Genomic DNA, 25443 nt, shown 5'->3' with positions numbered 1-25443 from the left:
GAGGCTCACATTTTCATTTATATGTAGATGATAAATAGAATATGCAATGCCCAGAGTGAGTTCAGTGACTCACAACTTCTCACCTGTCTAGTTAGAAGGGTTTGGGGATGAATTAACTCATCATCTACCATTAAGAGATCAATGTCTATGCAATTACTCCATGAACACCCAAGATTAGGTATCTGAGAGCCCTACCTGAAAGCCTGAAGAGATAGGAGGAAACCATAGTCCTCATTTTTTATCCTTCTTCAGTTCAGTTCAGTTCAGTCGCTCAGTCGTGTCTGACTCTTTGCGACCCCATGGACTGTAGCATGCCAGGCTTTCCTGTCCATTGCCAACTCCTGGAGTTTATTCAAACTCATGTCCATCGAGTCAATGATGGCAACCAACCATCTCATCCCCTGTCATTGTCCCCTTCTCCTCCTGCCTTCAATCTTTCCCAGCATCAGGGTCTTTTCCAATGAGTTGGTTCTTTTCATCAGGTGGCCAAAATATTGGAATTTCAGCTTCAGCATCAGTCCTTTGAAGGAATATTCAGGACTGGTTTCCTTTAGGATTGACTGGTTTTATCTCCTTGCAGTCCAAGGGACTCTCAAGAGTCTTCTCCAACACCACAGTTCAAAAGCATCAATTCTTTGGCACTCAGCTTTCTTTACAGTCCAACTCTCACATCCATACAGGACTACTGGAAAAACCATAGCTTTGACTAGATGGACCATTGTTGGTAAAGTAATGTCTCTGCTTTTTAATATGTTGTCTAGGTTGGTCATAACTTTTCTTCCAAGGAGCAAGTGTCTTTTATTTCATGGCTGCAGTCACCATCTGCAGTGATTTGGAGCCCCCCAAAACAAAGTCTCTCACTGTTTCCATTGTTTCCCCATCTATATGCCATGAAGTGATGGGACTGGATGACTGATCTTTCTTACCACTCATCATGATCGTATGTTGTATTATGTAGAAATAAAAGCTAAGACATGGTCACCTGACCTGTCCTCATGAATCTCGCTTTCTCTCATAGCCAAGAACACAAAGAAGGAAAATGTCGTCGACTGAATTTTTTTAATTATTTAGTGATTAATAGCCTGTTTTTTTTTTTTCCTTTTAGCCTCTGTGTACTTTCCTAATTACTTCTCTGAAAATCCTTTTACTTTACCATTCACCAGAATGCTGCCACCTTTGGGAAAGAAGGTGGCAACATGATGGAGTATAAGCTTGATAAAAACTGAGCTTCCAGAAAAGTCTTACTGAAGTGCTGGTTCAGCCCCACCCTGCAATATAATGCACTGTGAAGGCAATGATGTAATCATGAGAAATAGCACAAAGCTTGCATCATAGTGATTCTTCTCATCCAACAGAATAAGCCTAAGGATGACTATCTTCATCATCTCATTCTTGGCCCCACCTGGATTTGCACCACTGGCATGACTAAATCATGGAAACATGTCTATCCGCACATTTGAGACAGTCTGTTCCATTAATGTGATCTGAAGGTGAAATCTGTATATCCCCCAGACTAAACTATTTCATGATTTGAGTTATTAAGAAAAGCCCAAATAGTTATTAATTCCCTTAAGAGGGAAAATAAAGGTCTCTCCCATTCATATGCAAAAAAGATTCCACTAGTTTATATATATTTGGATGGGTAGCAGATAAATGATTTTACTGAAATGAAATGTCTTTTCTCTTTATGGCCATGTGATGTGGCATGCGGGATCTTAGTTCCTCAGCCATGGATTGAAACTGTGCCCCCTGCAATGGAAGTGTTGAGTCTTAACCACTGGACCACCAGGGAAGTCCCAAAATGAATTTTCTAGGATTTCATAGTGGGAACTTTGGGAGCGAAAAAAGAATGCTGGTGGTAAAGAGGAAGGAGAAAATGTTTCTTTAATGTGACATATATCATTATAATGGCACCTTAAATTCAGAGGTTACCTCTATTTGAAAGAATTTGAAACATTATGTACACAACGTTGTAAACCTCAAAAATACAAGTATCCTTACTTTAGAGATGGGAAGAATGGATTTACAGATGAGTCTTCCCCCAAATACAGAACTCTGGAGGCATGCCAACATAGCTATATTGCCATTCCAGAGCCTCTGTGTTTCCACAGATCTCAGACTAGACCAAACAATTTTTTTTTTTGGTATTAGACTTGAATCAAAGGGGCAGCCAGGTTGTATTTAACTCAACAAATAAAGTAAATGTTGATTGAGTGTCTACTATGTATAAAGAGTATGAAAGGCACAGGCCTTGTTCTCAAGGAACTTGTAACTTAGTGAAGGAGACAGACATGTAAACTAAATTTAATGTAAAGCACTATTGAAGAAAAGCAGTGAGAAAGAAGAACTGACGGCTAGTTGTGGAGGCATCCGAGGGGTGGAGCTGCTCTGGATGGGGGCTGCTTATGACAATCGGAAAGAGAAAGATCCACTGGTAGAATCAGGCTACTTCGCTCCTGGCACCAGGGGACCCTTCTGACTGGTGGAGATTTCCTCTTTGTTCTGAGCTGAACTACAGGTGGGTATCTGCAAAAATCCACCATGTGCTTCTAGCTGTAGCCGCCAAAGAAATGTAAATTGCTTTAATCCCTCTCATGTGCACCTGCCTTCACAATTCTAAATCTAGATGACATTTCTCTCCTTTCCCAGTGCCAAGACCACTTTGTTGCTGTTGTTTAGTCACTAAGTCATGTCTGACTCTTTTGCAACCCCATGGACTGTGGCCCACCAGACTCCTCTATCCCAGTCAAGAATACTGGAGTGTGTAGCCATTTCCTTCTCCAGGGGATCTTCCCAACCCAGGGATCGAACCTGGCATCTCCTGCACTAGCGGGTGGATTCTTTACCGCCAAGCCACCAGAGAAACCCAAGACTTCTTTGCCTTCTCCTGTTTCTGACTAAATATACCAATTTCTTCAACTCATTCCCCTAGGGATGATTCTCAAACCCTTCACTATCTGGACATTCTTCTCTTGACCCATTCTAGTTTATTCATGTCCATCCTTAAAATCAGCATTCAAAATGGAACACAATACAGGACTTTAGACATGTGTTGACCAGTGGGTCAATTTCTTCCCTTGTAATCCATCCTTGCCTCTGTTTATTCATCTATCCATCCATCTAAATGATACTTAAATAAGCTTCTGTAGTAGTAGGCATGGTTCTAGTTATTAATAGGGGATAAAAAGATGAAAAACTTCAATGAAAGTCAAGTTTAGAGAGATGATGATTGGAGAGAACCATATTTCTACCAACACAACCTAAGATTTTATTAGTCATCTGGCGGCCACCGTTAATGCAGTTAGCATCTACTGAATTTGTCCACCCCTAAACTTCTAACAAACAGCTTCACAAAATGTATGCTTAAACAGATTGTCCTTGTTCAGTGCTCTGTCATTTGATTTTGGAAACCAAAGTTCAGGACTTTCTATTGATTTTGGCCTTTGAAGTTTCAGCCCATCATTTCAGTTCATTGAGATCTTTTGGGCATCTAGACCCTGTCCTCCAATATCAATCTTTTCCTTTTAGTTCTAGTCCACCTGTGGACATGAGTACGATCACCTTAGCCCAGAACCCTGGTGCATATCAAGTCAGCTTTGAACCCTCACCCAGCTCTATGACTAGCAAAGCCTCGTTTCTTTATCTTGGCCAACAAGGAGATCATTTTAGGTCAAATGTGATGCTAAAATCAAGATACAGTGGGCCTAAGGCATATTTTTTAAACCAGTTTACTAGTATAAATACTAAATAAATAAATGCCTGAATACAAAGTAGAACTGAGTTCCAGGCCTTTTCCAACCTGGTGTTTACAGAGGATCAATCCGCTAATGTGGAAATTGGCAGGTCCAGAAGGTTTGGGACGGAGGATCTTCCTGTTCAACTCAGAGATACTAAATCAGCAGCTTAAGTCTCCACACTGTCTCTGGGGCTAGAGAGGATAACAGTGTTCTTTATAAGCATCTTGGATTTCTACTTTAAAAACGAAATCCACTGGGTCCCATCAGTCTGTGGTTTGTCTGCTCTGGTTTTCGCCAACTTGAGATGGAGTTGCATTGTGATTGGTTACAATATTCTGCTCTTTGGAAGGGGGAGCCCACTGACCCCTGACCACAGCCGGTCATACAGAGAGTATCAGAGGCGGACCAATTACCTAAGAGGATGGAGAAAAATCAAACAAGGGCCGGGCACAAGGAGGGGAAAAAACACACAGCAGGCCCAGCTTTAGTTCCACTGCTTGAATTACCACTATGTCAATAGAAGGTGATAAATCAAGGGAGATATTTACTGATTAAAATTACAGACTCCTACGGGAAACTGTATAAACAGATTGAAGAACAAAGCCTTCGGGGACTGAGCCCAGCTGAATCCATCCAGGCTTTGGCCAGTCGTTTCTGTCTCCAGCCAACTCTTGGACCCAGGGGTCATCGAGAGAGCAAGTTTCTCCACAAAATCTGACTTACTATGCACAGATCCAAATATTTGTGGGGAAAATGTAAAGCCACGTTGGGAAGAAATTCAGGACTCAGATCCATTCACCAGGGATCCTCTTATTTCATTTTTTTTTTTCTTTTTTTGCTTTTACTCTCCAGTCTGATCTAGACTCACTAAAAGGATCCAGGACACCTGGTCTCTGGGCCCTGCCTGCCAGCAGAGATCCTGAGGCCACAGATGCTGAAGGGAGTACATAGAAGACATGAGTGGGTGTGAAGCCCACTCCTGCAAGGAGGTTGAGAGTTGGTGACTGTTGCCAATAAGTTCCTCTGCCAGCCCATCTTGTCTACCCTTTTGGGCGTGTTCACGTTGGCATTGCCAGGGCAACCCAAGCTCTGCTCTGCCATCCTGGTCTTTCCAGGTGCATCACATGGTCAATGCCATTCTGTTTCTTTATATGATGATCTTCTTTGGGAATGTCAGGAGCAGTTTGTACAAGGAGGGCTTAAAGCGAGGTTGTGGCTTTGTTTTCAGAGCTATACATCTCTTTATATCAGCTTTGTCTGTGTGAATGAGACTGACACTCCAAACCCCTCTGTTCTGATGTGGGCAGCGCAGGTTTCTTCCTGATGGATGGGGAAGCCCGCATGAGGCTGTTGAACATCACACATCACTACCAGCTCCATTATCTACGATGAGTGGGCTGGGGTGAAATTTTGCCCTTCTAACCCAAGTTCCATTCCTTCCCTTTGGTGCCCTTGGCTGTGAATATCCAATCATCGCTCAAAGGGAATTGGGAAAAAATGTCCTGGGAAAAATACGCTCCGATGGTTGGGAGGAAGGAGGCAATCAGCTGTACAAGGTCAATGCGTCACACAAGTGTGTTGGAGGCATCGTTCCTGTTAGGACTTCTGTGCGTGCTTGGGGGTTTTGTGGGTTTGGTAAGTGTGCCTGGCCAAGGGGACAAATGGAAGCTGAAACCAGCTGATGTTCTACTTATCAGGCTGCCTTGTGGCGTGTCCTGACACAGGGCAGTGGCCACTTGGAGGGACAGGTAACTTCTTCATTCACGGGAAGAATCAGTCCTTCAGCCATGCAGTCTACCTAGTAGGGGCATCTTCTCCCAAATGTCCCTCCAGGGAGAGTGCCTTTTCTAAACGTCAGGAAGGTAGAGAACACACCGGGCAAGGCCCTGGTTCTTCTGGCCTTCTCTTTGGAGCTGGGAGGAAGAGTAAGTAAAGAAGTTCCCAACTAGAACTTTTAGAAGTTCATACTTGGCCTTTCAAAAGGCAGCGGTGGATAACAAAATGGATAACTGCCCTGGCTCGCTCTCCTATTCTTTCGCAACTTGGTTACTGTAAAGCGAGGTGAGCCGCCTTGCCTGTGTTCCCCACCACCCCTCTGCCCACCGCAAAGGGATTTGTCAGGCCTTCCCCGTCTGTGTGGACTCTAGTCCTGGGGTGTCACCACACCCGTCTCTTTCCTTTGGCCTCTGGAGATCGTGGATGTTATAGCTCAGACTGCCACTGTCTTAACTTCTGGAAAACTCTGAGATATCCTTCTGTTTTATTTTTTTTTTTTTTAAAGAAGTTATGTTCATAGCTGCTGCGCTTGACTGCTCTGCCCTTCGGAGCCTTCTCTGAGTGGTTTCCAGCATGTTCGCTTATCTCCGAATGGAAGTACATTTTGGAGATGGGGAGAAATTAATTATGATTTCCTAAGCGGAGGAGGTGAAGTCGGCTGTCGCAAGCCGTGGGGGCGCTCTGATCTCGTTCTTCTGCTCTGCTTGATGAAAAATCTCTCTTTGCCCTGGAATATCATGGCCTGGAGGCCTTTAAATTAAAAACAGTTGTGAAACTGGCAGCAATTTAGAACTTATGCCAGTGCATGAATCCGTAAAGAGCAGGGCCTCAGGGATGCAGGTCATGTGTCTATAAAGAGGCCTGTTTTGTATCCTTGGTTTTCACTAGGGCGAGCCTTTGGCCTGCCGCTTCTTTCTCTCGTAGGGGGAATGCCGGCTCTTTTGGGTGGTTTCCCACCCTCCCTTCTGAATTAACTTCCTGTCTAGTCCCCATGCATGGGGGTGCTGCCAGGGCCTGGTGCTTCTCCGTGTCTCCCAGGCCAGCGATGGAAGCATCCAGTGGCTGGCGCCTCCCAGGAGCACAGGGTGACCAGGAGACAGAGTGACAAGTGCGAGAGAAGACAACACAGCCACAGAGGAGGCCCTCGCTGACAACGCGAACACTAGCTTGCAAAGCCGAAAGCCGTTTCATAGAAGACGTTTTTGTCAATTTCCAGAGAAGGTAGCGGAAATGCCAGACAATAAAATAGTGAGTTGAGGACGGGCCAGTAAAATTCCTCCTTAGTGTTTATAGCCTGCCTGCTTCGAAGCCAGGCAGCGTGATCTCAAACGGCCTTGGTCAGAGGGAGGGTGGTGAGACTGGAGGGTGGTGGACAGTCAAAACCTTAACTCTTTTCCTCACAGAAACCTTCCTACTGACGCTTTCTCTAGCATTTTGGCTACTCCACTGTGGTGGTCCTGCTCAGAGGATCCCAGAACATACTAAGATATCTGGCATCTTTAGTTAAAAAGTCCACCTTTAAGGACAAGGAGGCCCAAGGACCCACTATCAGTTCATCCTATTGGGCAGAAAAAGACTTCACACTTAAGTCTGAAAACATAATTGTTTCCTTAGTCAAATTCAGAGCTGTATTCAACAGGCTATGCTGACAATCACTAATTGGCTGTCTCCTATGAGTGGTAGTAGGGAATAGCTTGCCGAGTTTGGTGGAGCCAGTATGCCTGAGATGTTACAGACAGAGTTAAGGGATTTGCGTCGTCTCTTGCAGACGTTTTAAAGCAAAAGGATGCTTGAGCAGTTATGCTTTTGAAGAGCTATCATAGAATGATTTTGAAGATAAAGGTAATAGCTAATATTTCTTGAACACCTACTATGTACCAGAAACTGGGTTATTACATGCATTCTCTTCTTAAATTTCCATACGACGCTATGAAGTAGGCCCCACTCTTACTTTACCACATCCTCACTTTACAGCCAGGCAGCCCAAGGTTCAGGGAGGTTAAGAATCTTGCCTGAGGTCACACAGCTTGCGAGTGGTGGAACAAGGATGAGACCCGAGTCCCAACAACAGCAGAGCCCGCACTCCTAACTACTACAGATCAGGCCTAGTGTGTACATTGTTTGTTTCATCAAGTGTCCAGAAAAATCCATTCTTCATGTAGAAGAAAGGGCGAACCTCTGGATTCGGGATCTTACGACCTGGGTGTCAGGGGTGCCGGATAAAGCCAACAAAAAAACAGAACACTTGGTTAAATTTGAAAAGTAGCTCTAGGGATCTCCCCGGTGGTCCAGAGGCTGAGACCCTGCACTCCCAGTGCAGGGAGCTTGGGTTCGATCCCTGGTCAGGGAACTAGGTTCCACATAGCCCAACTAAGAGTTTTAATGCCTCAACTAAAGATTCTCAGTGCCACAACGAAGACTGAAGATCCCATGTGCTGCAACTAAAACCCGACACAGCCAGATACGTAAGTAAATAAATAAACAACCTAAAAAGTAGCTCTCACAAGCTTTTGTAAGTTACTAAAAATAGCCAAATATAGGACATTTAAGGTGCCCCGCATCAAGAGGCAGGACAAAAATCACTAAATGTCAGACGTGGCCTGCACACAGGGGAGGCTTAGCAGGTCCGCCCGGCGTGCACCTTTCGTCTCTCACGCCACTTCCACGTCATCTTAGGCAAAGCCACCCCCCTTCACCTCATTCTTCTTAGCTGTGTAATGTGGATAATCGTATCTAAGTGAGATGGCATAAAACACCTCGTCGAATGCCAGGCATAGAATAGGTGCTCAGTGAAGCTTTTGTATGTGAACTAGGAAACTGCCTCATTTCCAGGAAAAGTTGTAGATTTTTTTTTCCTTCATTCAGAAAAACACTTAACTCTTACCGAGTGTTTTATTCATCAAAGACTTGGCCTTTTCTTCATGAAAAGTATATCTTTTAATGGGGGTCACTTCTTGATGTTTCGTGTAGCCTGTATTTAAAAACACCAGCCATTTCCTCTAACAGTAAAGTTGCTACACAAGTGAAAAAAAAAAAAAAAAGAAAAAGCAACAGAAACAATGCCCATTATATTATCTTCAAGCCTTTATTATGTAGGTATTAAATTTGAACTCGGAGGTCGTCACACTCAGAAAGTGTTTCCATCTGGAGCGTTCCATTCTCTATTCTGTCGGTTCAATTAAGCCTGAGAATTTAAATTATCTCCCTAACTCTAAAAATATGTAGAGATACTTCTGAAAGTAGAAATGATTCCAGGGCTCAGAAGAAGAAATGCCATGGAGTGAATGTGCTCACAGCTCTCAGGCCAGGAGGGCTGACCCTTCCAGATCTTTGAAAGGTTGTGGAAAGACCGTAAAAATCAAATCAAATCAAGTCAAAATAGACAGCCTTTCTCTCAAGAAGAGCATTTGGAAAAGAGGTGGAGGGACGGAAGAGTCGTGTATGAAAAACACAAACGTGCTCAGTGGGAAACGTATTTGTCTAAAAACATTAAATTAAAAACTCCGACAGCATTTCTTCCTTTCTTTCTCTTATTTCCAGTTCATTCTTATCAGAATTCTGTCAGCTCTCAAACTGACATTTTCCTGTTCTGATCTTTTCTCAGATAGTAAAGAGGGATTTTTATTTATTTTTTTATTTTTTTATGGGGCTGATGCAAACAGCAGATCCGCCTACAGAAAAACGTCAAGGACGGTTTGGAGTCCTAAACCCTGACCCTCCTGCCCTCTCCTAACTAGCTATTGACATTGAACTTAAAAAAAGCGGCAATGGTGAGATGAGATAATGCTTTAAAGTGGAAGAGAACAGAGTTATAGAGAGGAAGGTGAGGGGGTGGGAGGCGGGGGGCTTCACAAACTAATGTGCTGCTGGCCTGTGAGTCAAACTTCAGGCTTTGGAAAGTTTAGTTTTGCTTCAACTATGCAGGAAAGAAAATGGGCTTCCTCATCGAGACCAGGTAAGGGGGACAAGAGTCTCTTTGGAGGGAATTCCTATCCCAGGAAATGGGACGTGGTCTCCTTTTCGAGGTCTTTGGGGTCGACGAATTGTCACTTGCCACTTCTGCACTGGACCTGTGAAAGACTCCCTTCTCCCTTGGCTCGTGTCCTATAACAGAGCTGGACTGCGCAATGCTGGGATTTGGAATTTTTAATGTAAATCTCTAAAGGGACTTTCTCCATTGGTTCAGGATGGAGAACTAGAAAGGACACAGCTTGCATTCGGTTCTGATCCCTTTGTTCTCTGGATTCTATCAGCTTTGGCTTCTGTTTACCCTCATTTAAAGTCTTCCACCTGAAATTGTGAATGTGACCTGCTTCCTCTCTAGCTGGGAACAGAGATAAAAAGAGGAATGATTTCTCAGAAAAACCTGGCTATTGTGAGCCATCTGTTCTTATTTTCCTATCTCTAGCTCCTGGATGTTCTAGAATATAGCCCTGGCATCTTGCAAAATGTTCCACCAGTTGGAAATGCAGTTTGGGGACCCCATGACCAACCCAGAATAAAATTTATAAGAGAGAAGACTGGATTTCTGGGGGTGGGGGCTAGGATTTAGTTCATTTCAACATGAGTCCTGGCACACCTAGATTCTCTCTTCTCCCCTTTTGGCAATTTATTTACAGAGAGGCTAATACCTTGATGCTCCTGAAAGGCAGGGTGTTACTCTGCTTACACACAAAGAAGTGAGAAGTTCTCTAAATGTTTGCACTCTCTAGAAGCTGCTGGTGTCTTCTGAGCCAAGCCCTGGGGAATCCAAACCCTCTCTGTGCATGCCAAAGGCCAGCGAGCAGAGTGGAGGATTCTAATCACACGATCATTGTTCCCTGGCGTGGGCCGACACCACTGTCTCTGCCTCCTTTATGTTCATTGCTTGAGACACTTGAAATTAGGCCTGACGTAGTGCTAACAAATGTACTTCGGGGAATGAGGCTGCACTGGGCCCTAGGGAATGATCTAGAAGACTTAATAGGTCTTTTCCATCTTTAATTTCCATGGTTCTAAATATGCTGGCTGCTTATAAAGCAGTAGATTGATTTTCGGGCAGACTGGTTAGTTTTGAGAGCACTTAGTGGAGCGGATTTGGCTTTATGTAGCCAGACCCCTTGGCCCTGACTTAAGTGGGGACCTGGTTTCTAAGAGCAGCCTCCATATAGCTCCTTTCGCCTCCCTTTGGCAGAGAGCAAGTGGGCAAGGGGTGGTCCTGGGCTCCCCTCTGAGCTCACTGACCAGCCGCTATGGTCTCCACGCACTGGGGACTAAGCCCTGTCCCTTTGGTTATGTGTAAGCAAATCAGAACACAGTGGTGATGCCAGCTTGGCTCACCAGGGCTCACACCCCTCACAGCCCTCTGAAGTAAGCTCAGTGTTGAGGTTCGATGGTAAGCCTGCCCACGACGAAGTCTTCTTGTCCTCTCCTGAAGATCTGATGACTGCCAGGATTACTCTTTGTCTGAGCTCAAGGGAACAAGACTCACCTTAAAAAATGCACCTTTCAAATAGGGAAGTTGCTAAACTGCTGTGCAGCGGTGTGATTTCATATTATGACGCAGCTGGTGAATTCATTTTGGATGTGGCTGTTTGCGGGGGGTGGGGGTGGGGAGTGGGAGGCTTGCTATTTTTCTTTTGATAATTGTTCCCATTGGTTTACCCCACCCCCATCTTCACCATGATGCAAGGAAGCAATTATAGGCAATAAAACAGACACAGCTAAGTCTGGGGAGCAGGGAGGGCCCTCGGATGCTCCAAATTTTCTTTGAGCTCACACATAGATTGCCTTTTTCTGGACATGAGAATTAGGAACAATCTCAGTTTTTCTATCCATAAGACAGGGATCTTATGATCCTGTGATTGCTTGCATCACAGGAAATGTTATAGGGACTAACTAGCTAACATGTTTACTGTGATCTGGAGATAAATACATATGAGGTCCATAGGATCTCTCATAATGGCTGAAAGTGCTCTTACGAAGGAAACCCAGGCATCTGCTTCCTTTGCGTTTTCCATTTCTGGGTGAAATATACAGCTGGGAAAGCTACTTGTGACTAACGAAATGCTGAGACTAATATCAGGCTTTAAACTATTTTATCTGGAATCAAGGAGACGGTTCTGATGATTTCAACCCCAAGGTCACTGGCTGAACCAGTATTTCAGGTAGAGAAAGGTGACATGTGGGTGAGAAAGGAGAGGAGGCGTGAGGACCACAGGGCAGAGGAAGGGAACAGAGAAAGAGGCGCCAAGAGGGCTTGCATTATTTTTCCTATGAACTGTCTGAATTTGAAATAATCACGGGTCAGCTTTGGTCATGTAGAAGCATGCCAGCTCCTGGGGTCCTCCCGTTTAGTTTGCCATCCTCTAGAAGGAGGAGGCAGATCCTAGAAAGGGCCTTGTGTCTGCCTTGTGCCAGCCTGGTGGCTCTGCCCTGCCTGGACGTCATAGTCAGAGGCATGGAGGAGGCAAGTATCTCTTCCTCCACCAACCATTTAATCAGGATTCTGTAAGCTTCCTATGTAACCCCTCTTAAAAATCTGAAAATGAAACAAGACATATTTCTGAGGTTGTCAGCAGGTAGATCCACTGGCTTGTGGTAAGTAATCTCTCTGGGAGGAAGTCTTGGCTCTGATGTCTGTGTTGAATGTTCCGAGGCTCCCCCTGGCTGCCCCCAGCGCAGGTCTGTTTGCTGGGCGAGGAGGCGGTGATGATATTGCTTCTAACAACCAGACTGAAGTGTAGCCTCAGGCTGTCTTGCAAAGCCCCCTCCAAACAGCCTCTAATTAATTTTTATCCTGCCATCCCAATGAGTCCCGGGAGTGCAGCAACCCCACAACAAAAAACCCCCATCAAGACACTTGGAGAAAGCTTTGACGTAACACTTGCAGATTTCAGATCTCCAAAAGAGAAACTGTGGCAGGGAAAAAAAAAAAAACTCTGACCCTCCCCTACATTCTTCCACCCCACTTGTTTCTTCTTTCTCTCTTTCTTTTTCAGTTTTTCATTTTTCCTTTTACAGTGGCGATAAGTCAGACCTTTCTCTGGCTCTCTCTGATCCAGTTTTTTCAGTGAGAACCTCGAGATGCATATTTCTCTTGCTGCAGGAGGAGAAACCCCAATACTCTGGGGTCTGGGACGAGGCTGCCCCAAGGATCCTGCTACCCTTGGAGGGGAGCCTTATGGCCTCTCTGGCTTGCAGGGGGCCAGGCCTCCTCTGGGCTGAGATAACACTCTTTAGTAGACATAATGTTGGAAGCTTAGGGAAGGTTCCACAAAGAACAGTTTTACCCACTGAGAGCATTGGCCTTCTAGCCTTCCCCTTTGGAAGCGCTGGTGGTGGCAGCTCAGTGGTGCTGGCTGGCCGTCCATGCCAGGGGTCTATGCAGAAGCTCTGAAGGCCCCTGTTCAGGTGGCCTGCTTCAGGGATCAGAGACAGACAGACCCCTTCCCCTAGCCCTGGCATGTGAGCCTCAGAGTCCTTCCTGATCACCTTCTCCCACCAGCTTTTCAAAGCCTTCCTGGCCCCTCTGTGTTCATTGAGGATGCTTCTCCTGGGACTTTGGAATGAATTAAAATTTAAGAAGAGCGGCTGTTTGAAATGATGCATTCAGAAGTGTTGAAATTCAAACCACCCTCCGTCCTTGCTTCCTGGGTTTTCAGGACAGAAAGGTTGAGTGACTGTTCCCTTCCTGAGGTCTCAGCAGAGGAGAGTGATCTGGTGCCAGCTGCTCTGGTGTTAATTTCATGATCCCTGGGTACCAAAGAAATTCCTTCAGGACCCGCTTGACTCGACAGCCCCTGAGAAATGGGGCCATTGTTTCTAATGAGCTTTGGCAGTCTGGCTCCTTTAAAAGAGTTAATCACAGAATCACAGGCCTAGAAAAGACTTCTCTGACGGCTCCTCTGGGCCAGGTCCAAGTGAGTGAGAGCTGATCCTGTTTCTGAAGACGCCCATGGAGCCCCACTCCAGTGACTAATCGCTCGTAATTGTCCTCTTTAATTTTAACCTCATGTGCTAGTGTTTGAAACAGATTTCCGTTTGTACCGTCCTCGGAAAAGGTAAAAAGCATTGCTCATCATACAAGCGGGGCTGTTCATTTCCTGCTCCTCTGCTTTTTCCTGTCTCCCTGGACAGTGGCATGGCCCAGTGGTGAAGAGCAAATGCTGGGGAGTCAGACATGCCTGGGTATGAAGTCTTGAGTTTTGTAATTGACAAGCTGTGCTCCTGTGTCTCAGTTTCCCTGTCTGTGAAACTGAGGAAATAACAGCCACCTCACTGGGTTGTTTTGAGGATTAAATGAGATAGTGGAAGTAATGTGGTTGTATTGGTTCAAAGTAATGTGTACTCTTTGGCCACAAGTAAAAAGGCGCTCACTGGAGCGGAGGTGAGTGCACGCAGAGTCTTGCCAAGTGATACTGATGGGCCAGGCAGCAAAGAGAAATGGAAAGAGAACTTAGACAGAGGGTCTGGAGACTGGGGCCCTAGACACAGCCCTGCTATAATCTAGGCTGTGATCGCTCTGGCCCTAGTATTCTAGTCTGTGAAATGATCTCCACCGGTCTTCCTGGCAGGTGGGAGGGGAGGAGAGATGGGACTAGGGACTGCCAACTGGAAGTGATCTTCAAATGTGAGGCGCCGGCGGCCCTGATGGTAGATGACCAACCAACCCCTCGGGCCCACAGACCTGCCTGAGGCCCTGGAGCCCTCTCCAGCACCAAGCAGTGCCCTGACCTTTTGCCTGCCTTGCCCTGCATCCTGGGAATGTGGAGCAGGAAGACGCAAGAGGGAATTTATTTCCTTACCTCTTAGTGCTCACATTTTCTTCGACCCTCAGTTCTATTTTGTTTTGAAAGGGACAGCCCCTGCCCAGGAGGGCTTCTCAGTCCAGAGCAGCAGGCAGAGAGGGTAAGCACTGGCTAAGCCCAGGGCTACAGGGCCACACCCTGCTGGTGTCCCAGCACCGCCACTTTCCCAACTTGGGTTCATGGGCGAGCTGCCCACCTGTCTGTGTTCCAGCACCCTCAGCTATAGAGTGTGGATAAGAGTAGTTTCCACCTGATAAAGATGAAGTGACTGCACACAGTGTGCTTACAACTGTGCTCTGGCACGTAGAAAACACTCAGCAAATATTACGGGTATTATATCGTTAATTGACATTTTCTAGTCCAGGCAGTGGTGAAGCCTGACTAGGAGAGCTACAGAAAACTTCACTTAGGGAAGACACTCGAGTCCAGTGGGTTCTTAAGCTCCTGGGGTGGAGGGCGCATGACTCATTTGAGGAAATAGTAAAGGTTCTGAACTCCCTCTGCAGAAAAGTTAATATGAACCCCAAATTCCACATATGTTTTTCTGGGGATTTCAACACAACCATGGAATTGCTGGGATCCATAGACCTTGGTTAGAAATGTCTGTTTTATTGCCTTCTTATTTATGAGGCCATCAGGATTATCCAAACACAGCTTTGGATATATTAAGGATGCTAATCTGACTTGAAAATTATATTATGGGTAACATCAACTGGTGAGCCAAAAAGAAAATAAAGTGTATGATGTAACTGAACTGGAGCTAGACTTTATACGGTCTTTCTCAAGCAGTATGCTTCTGACAATGCCATTGCAACTTTTGTTGAAGCCTGCGCTGCCCTGAGAGAGCCTCGGAGAAATTCTCTCTCTCCTTCTTTCCCACCCTTTGGCAGCTGCAAATAGCCAAGGGTCACTGTGTTAAGAATTCCCAACTCTGGAGAAGTGGAATGTCAAAGTTGTGAGCCCCTTATTTAACTAAGAAAGTTTCCTTATTTCGAGTGAGATAAAGAACTTTCTTATGTACGGTGTTTACAGGCTAGAGTTTGAAAGAACTTAAATTAAAAAACAAATAATTGCGAATATGCCCTCTGATATGAATATATCCTGTATGGCTCATTGTAATTTGGTAGGAATTAAGGGTTGGACCCAAAGAGTTTAATTTTCAGGTTCGACAGAAGCATATTTCAAGTCTCCCCAAATACCTTCTTAACAAATACCACCTTTGGCATGGTTTTGATTTACTTCTCTACTTCTGTACCATTGGCTTTGCAAAATTAATTTGCTGGATAGAAATATCTTAAATCACTTTCCCACTAAACCATGATTGTTCCAGAGGAAGCAAAGGGGGAACCCTCTGTTTTCACTATCAAGAAATGATAATCCACAGAAAAAACTGACTGAAAGCTACACACAGAAATAAAAGTAATACCAATATTTTTCTTTCTTAGAGAAAGAAAGGCCTAATGGGGAAGAGAAATGCAAGTTATTAAATATATTTCAGTTTCTCCACTATTATGTATAGTTAAATAGGCTACAGAGAGAGAAAGGATGGGTGCAGGTGAGAGATTGGAGTCCAGAATAATAGGAAATGCAGAAAAAAGCATGAGACCATGACTGAGCAAGGTGAGAGGGAAATGGTGGATGGAGAGGGGATATATTTGGGTAAGACGGAACAAATGGTGAGGACAGGGAAAGAAAACCACAGCCACTAATTACCTTCTGTGCACATGTATATCTTTCTATCTCCCCCACTGCCAGATGGATGGCTCTGCATATTAGGTACTCAACCAATAAAGAGAATCAAAGAGACTCGATCTTTGCCTGGGTTCGATCCCTAGTCCAGGAACTAGATCCCACATGCCGTAACCAGTTAAGAGTTCATGTGTCGAAACTAAAGATCCTCTGTGCCTCAACTAAGACTGGTGCACCCAAATATAAAAATAAATAAATAAAAAATAAACACTTAAAAAAAATCCAGAAGCTTTGAAATTAGTTTTGACTTAGATGTGCATTTTATCTAGGCTATGATCTTATCATTATTATTAACTGCCATCTGTTTCCCTTGGAATATTGATTGAGTGTGTGTGTGTGTGTGTGTGTGTGTGTGTTGTTTAAATGCTGTTCGCAGATCTTCAACTGCTTTAATCCTACCCTTCAGAAAGTCTACCCCAAAGGAGATAACTAGAGCTTTCCTACTTATGATGGTGGGGTGGGTAGCATTATTCTTAGGACTAAGGTAGGAGTGAGCAGAATCAGATCACTGTGAGGTTGTGACCTCCTCTGTACCTGGGCCAGCAGATTCCCATTCTGATGCTAGAGACTGTGATAGAGCCTGGTGATAACATATCTGTAGATTTCAGACAACTGCTTACACTTCTTTGGAAACTAGTTTCTGAATTAAGGATTGAAAACATAAAGAGATGAGAAACAAAGGAAGAGAAAGATTAATGTTTTAGTCAACACTCAACAGAATATCAATCCTGGCAAGTAAAAGAGTGTTGACATGGTTTGAGAGACTCAGGATTTAGCAGAGCATTTGAGTTGGCATACTGTGCAACTATTGAATGAAAATGTTCTATATTTGGTTAATTGGCCTACACACCCCTTATAATTACCTCTAGCCCCAAATAATGGATTGATACTCTTTAGGTGGCCCTTAAAAAATGTCATTCACCAGAAAGAGGCTTAGAGAGGACTCTACCCCATTGTTTCACTGGTGCTTGAAATAACTGCAAAGGGTCCCGCATCATGAATGATAGGCAGTGAGCAACATTCCTTGAATAAACAGGGAGCCAAGAGCTCCTGGATGGTAGGCTCTCGGGAGAGCAATGGAGCCCAGACTCTGGCATTAATATGGTGACCCCTAGTGTTTCCTGGTGGTAGCACCACTTGGAATCACACCAGCACCCTGGCCTATGTAGGGCCTCTCCATAATCTTCTGATTGAAGGAGTTATTGCCCATCATAATTGTTTACGTCTTTAAAACCATCATGTTAAACAAAACCCTCTTCAACTTTAATGCATTTTCCTGCACAATATCCATATCCAACCCCTGCCGAGCAGAGTTGTCTTGACATTGTTTTTTCTTATAATGTGCGGCCTCCTGTCTAAGCATTTCAAAGATCAAGACATATCAATTCATTACTGCGGTTGCAATGTCATAAACAATGGGTAATGGCATCAGTGGATGAACTGTTAGAGGAGGTGGGTATTGCTCTGTTCACGGTGTGGGCCCGATCAGCAGGGATTTCCTCAGGGAGTACATCATGGAGCAGACAGACAAGCAAGCTGGGTGTAGCACAAGTACTCATCTGTCGTCTGTTGGATTTTTCACCTTGCTGATTCAATGGACATGAGCTTGGGCAAACTCTGGGAGATAGTGGGGGACAGGGCGGCCTGGCGTGCTTCAGTCCATGGCGTTGCAAAGGGTGGGACCTGACGTAGGGACTGAATAACAACAAGAACCCTCGTTCAGACATGGCAGAATATATAGGCACGAAGAAAGTGACATGATTCCATGTGCTCGTGTAATTACGGAGAAGAGGAAAGTCTGACTAGCAGGTAACCCAAGCCACCTAAACTACCTCTTCACTACTTATCAGAAAGTGTTTTTCTGGGGCCTGAAGTGGACAGATTTCTCCTAAATGTGATATATGTCTTCATTTCCCATGCTACATAGTACAGGGAGACACAGCCTAAGAGTAAAAAAAAAAAAACAATTAAAACTAGTTCAGGTGGATGAAGGTTGGAAGGGATGAATTGTGATGAATAGTAACTGGACTTAGGGTGATCAGCACTTTGGAGTATATATACAGATTCTGAATTATAATGGAGTGTATACAGATGTTGTGTATCTGACACATATTAAAAAATTAGTTCATCGGTTATCAGGAAACATACCCAACATATCGTAAATGGGCTGGGAACAGGCTGGAAGTTGGTTCACATCTTCGTCCTTTTCACTTGATAGTTACTGCCCTGGTTTCATCAGATACGAAAGATTCTGCTTGTCAGTGTGCCAAGTGTACTTGGGTATTGGTAAAGGGAAAGGAGATAAGTAGGATATTTTATTTGGTGTGTTAAGACCCAAATCTCAATTCACCAAGACTACAAGTCTTTTAATTGTACAAACACTCATGGCTACTTTTTTCTCTTCCAGGCGGGTGTCTTTTTTTTTTTTTTTAAAGTTTCATCTCCTGTAGCTTGAGTGACACCAACTGACCCAAAATAGAGGCTAATGATCAGTTTTCATTGTTCTATTGCTAAACAAAGGACAGAAGTTACACACACACACACACACACACACACACACACACACACACGCACAAAGCAACTGTAATGCTATCATTTCAATCAGTTCTTAGGTAACATCTTTAGGGTTTCCTTTTTCTTGATTGAGACCTTGTGGGGATTCATTGTGCCTGGCTCATCCTTCTCTATAGTTAGCTTAATTTACATACCAGATGGCTATGTAAGGAGCAAGGGCCATTATCACCACCGGAAAGGACAGAGATGGGACCTTCACTCATCAGCAGGAAGGAAGTAGGTTCTCCCAAGCAAAGTCGACTGCATTGGATCCCTCCCCTCATCTATTTCTTTGTGATACTCAAATATGATTTTATAAAAATCAGTTTGACCATCGCAAAACGAATTATCAACATCAAAAATATCAATATGATGTCATTTCAGATTTCAAAAGTTATACAGAAAGAAAGAAAAAGCAGAAGCAGATTTAATTATCAGCTCAGGGACTCAACTATATGAATGTTCCTAGACTGCAGAGCTGTAGCCTCCAGGCTGAATATATCCACAGTCATCTGTGAATGGGCGGAAGCTCTTGGGAAGTGATGTCCAGATTCAACCACATTGTCACTTTCTTGGGGAAACACTGCTAATGTACAATCAGAAAGGATGAGGATAGTTTGTGGAAGCAATACGCATGGTCCCTTGTAGAATGGAGGAAATGGGCTATGCTTGGGTATCAGGGGATAGAAAAACTGTGTTGGGGTGGACAGCCAAAGTAATGAAGAAAATGCCATATTTATTGCTTAACTGGAATAAAATGGATGGTTGTCTAAAATAAAGCCGTTGTACCAAGAAGTTCGCAGTCCACTGCATCTAGTGGCTTGTTGGAGTGATCCTCCTGCCATCTACGCCAATAGCCTCTTGTTTCCGAGGAAGCCCGTTTTATAGAAACACATCAGAACATCTTCTTTTACCTTTTGACAAAATGAAACTGTGTCCTTGGGAGTTTCCCACCCATTGCTCTCTTGGCTACTTCACTCCAGTACTATTTCATTACTTATTGATTTTTCAATGCCTCTCTGCATGGCTGTAATTTACACAAGTCCTTATAGCCCTTAGCGATTTTTAACACCTCAAGGTAAGATCACTGAGTCCACTAGAGAGACAGTCGGCTACTATCTTTTCTGGAATGATGAAAAATTGGCGAATCTTATCACTGAAACAGGTACCTCTGGGAGGCCTGGTTGGATGAAAGGGAGCCTCACAAGAGTTCAGATGCACAATGAGAGCATGAAGGATGCTAACTCCAAAGTGAGTGTTGTTATTCCTGATGTGCTGCTGAATTCCATGTAACTTTTATTTCAGAAATAAGGTAAAAAGTGTTTTGCAGATTGGCAGTACTTAGTTAAAAAAAAAAAGAGTCTATGAAATAACCCTAAAGCTGATAAATCTGCATCTATTACGATCTTTTTAAAAAGAGAATCGCCACTCTTGTCAATTTGTGAAGTAGAGGCTTGCCTTTTGTTGTGATCAGTGTTTCATATGGAAGAAATGGAAGTGAAAAGAAATGTGCAAATGATGGAAAAATAGAATAAAATGATAAGTGCCCTTGTGAGAGGTTCTGTTTGAGTATTACACATCAGTGTTAAAAAGAGAGAAATAAACTAAAAAAAAAAAATGTTATTTTTTTCCAGGCAGGCAGAACTTAGGCTCACAGTAATCAAATCAAATCAAGTTGGTAAAATTTCTATTCTCACATTTGGACTTTATTATTTGGCTTTTAAAAGTTTATAATTAAAGATTTTAATCAGCTATTAAATATTTCTAGGGAATACTTTTTATTTTACCCATAAAATCCCTTCATGAATTTCTATTTCATATATTTAGAGTTATGGTGGGAATGTGATTGTAAATTTGAAGGAAGAATTCAGTATTATTAAGTAATCATATGAAAATGATGTGATATATTTTCACTCAAATATAGAGTTGAAATCTGTCTTGGCTTCTTCTATAAAATAATATTAAGTTAAAAAAAAAAATCCCCTGAAGGAGTATATCTTAGATTGGCTTTGTAGAGAAGTCATAGTCAGAAAAAAATCTCAGAAGTGTCAGATCGTTTACACAGTATTAATGTAGTTTACCTAGCTCCATGACCTGGAAGCCATTTTTAGATGGTTCTAAAACAATGAACTAATCAATCTAATCAATATATAGAATTATAGATTAAAAAAAAAAATCTTAAAGGGCGTTCAGGAATCATCTGGGCCAATCATAGTTTAATTTCTTGAAGTTGGTGAAAATACAATCAAAGGAACTATTTGGCATTTTAAAATTTAGAAAAACTCTAATTTTTATGATGTATTTTATTTTTTAGTTGTTTATTGCCACTTATATTATTATTGTTAGTTTGTGGTTCTGTGTCCTTCACCTAACTGTATCACTTGATTTTGCAACACACTAGAATTTATTGTGGCTATCATAACGGACAATGGGCATTACTTGCTGTCTTCCCTTTTGGAGTAGGCACTCTAAACTTCTCTGGGCGGGGGAGTGTCTTACCCTGACAGTCAGACATCACACCACCCTTCCTAGAATGATGGACCCAAGCTGAGACAATGAGAGCCCAGTCCAAGACATTGCTGGAGCTGTTGGCAATGGGAGGCTCCCCTTGGGGTAGTTATATTGGTAGATGTGAGCCCGGAGCTGCCAAGGACTATTACATGCAAATAGTCCACCTGGAAATGAGGCAAACAGAACCTAGGAGGGTGTGAGGAGACAGAGGAAGTGAGATAGATGTTATATTTGAGCTGGTGAATCCAGCTGAGCCTAAAGCCACCTAGCTTAGGCACTTGGTATACGAATTAATATGTTCCTAGTTTTACTAATGTGAGTTTGGTTCCAGTTCGTTTCAACCTAAAGAGCCTGATTAATTAAGGCAATTGTGTCTATGAACAATCTGCATCTTTCAAATGAATTTCTTTTTGTTCTAAAATAAATCTGGAATATTCAGCCTGGTTCACTAAATTCAAACGGATTTAGTGCTTTTGTTGCCCATTTGAGAAGAAAATGTTGCTAAAACATCTTAGACTTGACCCTGCAAACTGCCTTGGTCTGAGAAAGACTCTTCTAGTATAATAAAAGAGTGTAAAAAAATCCTTAAAAATAATAGCAGTGAGGAAGATTTGCTATTTTTGTTTTGTATTATTTTAGGTAATACTGAATTATACAAAATCTCCTTAAAGAAAGGCACTGTGTTTCACTAACATCTAAGTTAGCAGACAAAGAGCTAGGTGCAAACTAGGCATTTGGGGGGTTAAATTATTAGAAAAAAGTCCTGACAGTTATCAATGCTTCTGTGCATGCATGCTAAGTCACTTCAGTTGTGACTGACTCTTTGTGACCCCCATGGACTGTAGCCCCCCAGGTTCCTCTGTCCATGCAGTTCTCTAGGCAAGAATACTGGTGTAGGTTGCCATACCCTCCTTCAGGGGAACTTCTTGACCCTGGGATGTAACCTGCATCTCTTATGTCTAATGCATTGGCAGGCGGGTTCTTTCCCTCTAGAGCCACCTGGGAAGCCCTATTAATGCTTACTATACATTAAAAAAATAAAGGCATTTATGGCATGCTAGTACTTCTGAGGACTTTAATGCAATCTATGGATGATTAGACTATTCTCTGAAGATTGACAAAATTTCCAGAAAACACCAAGGACATAAATCACTGGGAAGAAACTTCTTTTTCTGTGGTTCACATGACCGTAGTTTGAGAAAAGACATTTAAATGCAGAGATTTAAGCTCATTACTATTCTTACTATGACTGCTGGAGTCCAACAGCCACTCCTTACCTAAGAATGATGGGTAAGGATACAACCTTGTTAGAATTCATAGATGCGGCCCAGATCGAAACAAGACTAATTATTTCTGAGCTCTTGAAATTCTCTCGAATGAGTACAGTGGAAAGAACGCCATCATTCTGAACTAAGTATCTCTTAGGTATTTATTTCCTAACCATCTTTTTCTGACACTAACTGCTGGTCGAAATGGGAGGCCAATCAAAAGCCACATGGGAGAGAGATCTGAAGCCAGAGAAGAAAATATGAATTTACTCAGGGCAAATGGCTCAAAGGGTTTCTGTACTAAGGAAGCCCAGCCATATGGCCAAGTTGGCCCAGAATCAAAATCAAAGTCATAAAACCATTGGTATGGCAGGGGAGGAGGTTGGGGCTCCTGGAGTCAGAATGACTATACTGTACCACTGAGAACTGGGCCAGCCAGATGGTGCTGAGGGAGCCAGACGGAAATTCCACAGGAGGAAGATGGACTTTGCCCCGTTTCACCTTTTCAGACACACCTCTCTTCCAGCTACACCACTTGTTGGCTTTCTGCGTGATTCACTTTTTAGATCTCTCTGCTTGTGATCCTGCTGATCCCTTTGTCTGGAAGGCTGCCTCCTTTGCTCTTCTCCCACCTCCCATTACAGTCCTAACGTCCTGCCCACCTTACTCTGCTTTCATTCTTAGCTCTCCTGCATGTTCTGAGCTACCTGGGGTGCCATAAAGCTCCAACACTTTTCTTGCCTCCATGTCTTGACCTAGCTTGTCTTTCTTTTTCTTTTCTATCCTCTTCATGATCTCCTCAAACTATTATTCAAAATCCGCCTCAAGCATCACCTCCTTCCTGAAAGCTTTTCTTGATCTCTCATTCCAGTTTAGAAGACTCTCCTCTGGGCTCCTCTAGCCCCTCCTAGAGTCTCTTTATGAGCACTCGCTCCACTCTCCTGTGGCCATTGATCTACATCTATATCTCTTCTCTCTGCACAGGATGGCCTCGACAACCAAGATCATGCATGCACTGACTCTGCGGTCCTCTTACTTAGCGCCTGGGGCTTAGGGGGAAGGGCAGGTAGATGGCTGGAAGGAAAGAAGGATACCTTAATCCTTCAAGGCCATGCTCTATGGTCAGTTCCTCTGGGAAGTTCTATGACCCCTCCCATCCTGTTGCACTTCACACACACTCACACACACACACACACACACGATATTTAAAAAATCCCCAGTTTGACTTGCATTATGACCAGGCCCCACCCTCTCTCTCAGCAGACTATAAGCTCTTTGAGGTTAGGATTCAAGGCATCTTCATCTTTATATCTCTAGAGATGCCTTATCTGTAGAGCATGTACACCTGTTTCTGTTCCACAAATATTTATGTAAAGTTAGGTAGTATCACTTGGTCATAAGAATATGAAAGCCATTCAAACAAATCTCATTCTGGACAGGAGAATCTTTCTAGCTTTGTATATTAAGAAAGCTGATCTAGCAGACATAACTAGTGGGTGTGATGAGAGTAGGGTAATGCTTATGGTAACAATACTAGCTAATGCTTACTCAGCACTTACTGTAGGACATGTGCTATTCTAAGGGCCTATGTGTATACAGCCATCAAGCAATAATGCTCTGTGGTACCTGAGCATGACTCTGGCTGGAGGTACAACCGTGCCTCTGTAACTCAGGAGACAGGTGGATCTGGTGAGTTTCAGGCTTGTATATGAAAGCTGAGATTATATGCATTTGTTCTGAGAGTCAGCAGAGAGCCTCATCAGTTGGTCTCTGCCCACACTTGAGTTTTTTAAGCCAAAATTACTTCAAATTCTGTTAACCTGTAATTTTGCAACTTGAAGAGATTCCTCTCTGAATTCCAAGATGTTTCCAGTAAATAAATAGCAGGAAAGAAAGACAACCATGGTGATGTTCTCTACTAACTCTAAGAATGAGTTACCACATAGCATCCTAATAATATTGAGTGTTGATTCTGTACCAGGAGTTCTATACAGAGGCACCCTCCACCTCTTTCAAGGCTGTGTTGTGGATTAAACACAGGAAGGAGCATAAATAACCTAGCCCAGAAAACACTCAGATAGTGACCTGTTACTACAACACTCACAATAATGCCCAAAGGATAAGCAATGTTTCCCTCGCTCTCAAAAGATGACAGTGTTGCAAGAGAAGGGAGGCAACTTGCCCAAAGTCACACCATTAATAAATGGCTGAGTCAGAATAAGAATCCAGATCTGAGTCTTTGTTAATCATTAACTTACAAGGAAGTTTAATCCCTACTACAACTAAATCATTTTATGACCCCAGGAAAGTGATTCCCTCTCCGAATTTATTGTGGGGAAAAATTAATAAATGGAGTAATGAATTTGGGCCTGATAGAGCTTCTGAGTCCTAGGACTTGAGATGATCCCGATCAGTGGTCTGGACCAAACTCCTGACTTGAGGACTGAGTCCTGAAATGTAGTAGCATCGAATGAAATTTCAGAGGCCTCTTGAGGAAGGGAATATCTGACCCACCTTGTGATCTCACAGGGTTGTTACCAGGAATAACTAATAAAAAAGCCTAAGATGTGTCCAAGTGCCACAGTGACAGATGTGACTATACATAAATTAGTCTTGCAGAAAGCTACTTGCCTGGGGTCATCATAAATTTCCTATGGTGCAACACACGACTGATTGTATTTACTTTTGCTCTCTGTCGGGTAGAGAAGTGTGATAGGCCAGTAAAACGATTTAGTTGGCTGGTAAATTATCTGCAAGATTGATTAAAAATAGGAAGCAAGCAATTGGCAAATTGTCAATGCACAGAAAAGAATACTCAATAACTAGACTCAGAGATCAAATTAGTCTAACACAGGGCACCATTTCAGGAGGATGTTTCATTGAACTCTTGTGATATTGTTTGGACTGAAATTACTCTGTGCATGTGTGTGTGTGTGTGTGTGTGTGTTGTGTGTGTGTGTGTATGAATGAAGCAGACGTGTAATGTGGTGCTCGTCTTGGCTCTCAATTCAAGATTAGGAAAGCAGTAAAGATAATCCACAAGGGACAGCCGTCCTTAGT

General features: G+C 43.3%; 2 long non-coding RNA genes across 2 annotated transcripts in view; one reads left to right on the top strand and one right to left on the bottom strand.

Annotated features, from left to right (window-relative positions):
* Positions 1-25443, bottom strand: part of LOC139177355 (uncharacterized) — a 526558-nt gene that overhangs the window by 64994 nt on the left and 436121 nt on the right. The window lies entirely within an intron of this gene.
* Positions 8945-25443, top strand: part of LOC139177354 (uncharacterized) — a 117596-nt gene continuing 101097 nt past the window's right edge. Inside the window, exon 1 of the long non-coding RNA XR_011561820.1 lies at positions 8945-9468. This is a non-coding gene — a long non-coding RNA (uncharacterized lncRNA). The remainder of the gene's footprint in view (positions 9469-25443) is intronic.

The sequence above is a fragment of the Bos indicus genome, chromosome 18 (genome assembly GCF_029378745.1).
Source record: "Bos indicus isolate NIAB-ARS_2022 breed Sahiwal x Tharparkar chromosome 18, NIAB-ARS_B.indTharparkar_mat_pri_1.0, whole genome shotgun sequence".
Classification (NCBI taxonomy): Eukaryota; Metazoa; Chordata; class Mammalia; order Artiodactyla; family Bovidae; genus Bos; species Bos indicus.
Note: the sequence above shows the minus strand (reverse complement) of the source record. Positions and strands in the feature narration are given on the sequence as shown.